A 1,178-nucleotide genomic window follows, 5' to 3' on the forward strand; every position below is an offset into this window, starting at 1 on the left:
GAGGAAACATCAATGATGTTGTGGAAGATGACCAGGGGCTGGCGGGCAGTCTTCCTTCTGCAGCTGTATGTTCCAATTACCTTATCTAGGTTGTCCATACCTCCTTTGTTGCAGTTGTAGTCACTGGCGGTTCTAGACCAAAATTACTAGGGGGGCCGAGGTTGGGCCAGTGTTTTTTCAGGGGGGCACATATGAGCAAAACATGGCAATATTTAGGCGTTCAAAATGTTTTGTTTAGTTTATTTAAAACCAAAACAAAATACATTGAGCATAAATACAATGAGATAAACATTCTGTCTCAATAGCCTAAACATAAAATAAATTGTGCTCAGTAAATCTTAAAACCATGTTTCTCTTTTTTGTAAAATAAGATTTCTATTTTTGCATACAATGAACCTTTTCTTCAGACGTGGCTGCACTGGAGTGTTGTCCAAGCACTTGCTGATATCTGGAGAAAGATGAATACAGTAAATATGAGAGTGCGACTGAGAACAACACTTATTTATCATTATTCATTATTCATTTATTATTATATCTATTATTTGTATTTTATATTTATTAATTATTATTCAGACCACACTTTCAGGGTAGGCTATATGAATTGTAGGTCGACACTGCTCACACACATACATTTGTTCAACATCACAAACCTGTGCTGTACTTGATATGCATGGTGAATCTGGTTGTCCCAATGACTTGTTGGGTTGTCCCTCATTCTGTCCCTCAATCTGATCCTGAATGTCTTCATCCTCACTCTCAGATTGCCTTTCAGATGCCTCACTTTCCACCTCTCCAACCACCACCTCTGGCTCTCTCTCCTCTTTCATAATCTTTATCTTCCTTACTCTCTCTATGTTGCTTTTTGCCAACAGGGGCAAAAAAGGACATAATGTCCTCCTTGCTCCTTTCCATGATGACAGCCTACAGTAGGTCTATACTAAAAAGTAAACGGAGAGGAATCCTCCTCCACCACCTCTTCTGAATCATTGTTGTCTTGCTGGACATCTGAAAAAATCAGTTATTGAGCCTGTTTGGCAGTGTAACGTGCACTCATGGCTTCAGCACAGAGAGAATGTGGGGTACGGTCATCTTTTATAGCCTCTGAGAGGCCACACAGACAAGGTGGCAATATTGTTACCTTTTGAGCATGAGAACCTGTCTGTTCCCGCACCTGCTTT

The 1,178-nt window shown here is 40.2% G+C and overlaps 1 long non-coding RNA gene across 1 annotated transcript; it reads right to left on the reverse strand.

The window, feature by feature from the left end:
* Positions 1-211: 211 nt before the first annotated feature.
* LOC132867823 (uncharacterized) lies at positions 212-912 on the reverse strand. The gene is made up of 2 exons (XR_009650781.1): positions 651-912; positions 212-448 (listed from the first exon to the last, which is right to left on the reverse strand). It is a non-coding gene; the product is annotated as an uncharacterized LOC132867823 (long non-coding RNA).
* Between the last annotated feature and the right edge of the window lie 266 nt (positions 913-1,178).

The sequence above is a fragment of the Neoarius graeffei genome, chromosome 19, assembly GCF_027579695.1.
Source record: "Neoarius graeffei isolate fNeoGra1 chromosome 19, fNeoGra1.pri, whole genome shotgun sequence".
NCBI classification, from domain to species: domain Eukaryota; kingdom Metazoa; phylum Chordata; class Actinopteri; order Siluriformes; family Ariidae; genus Neoarius; species Neoarius graeffei.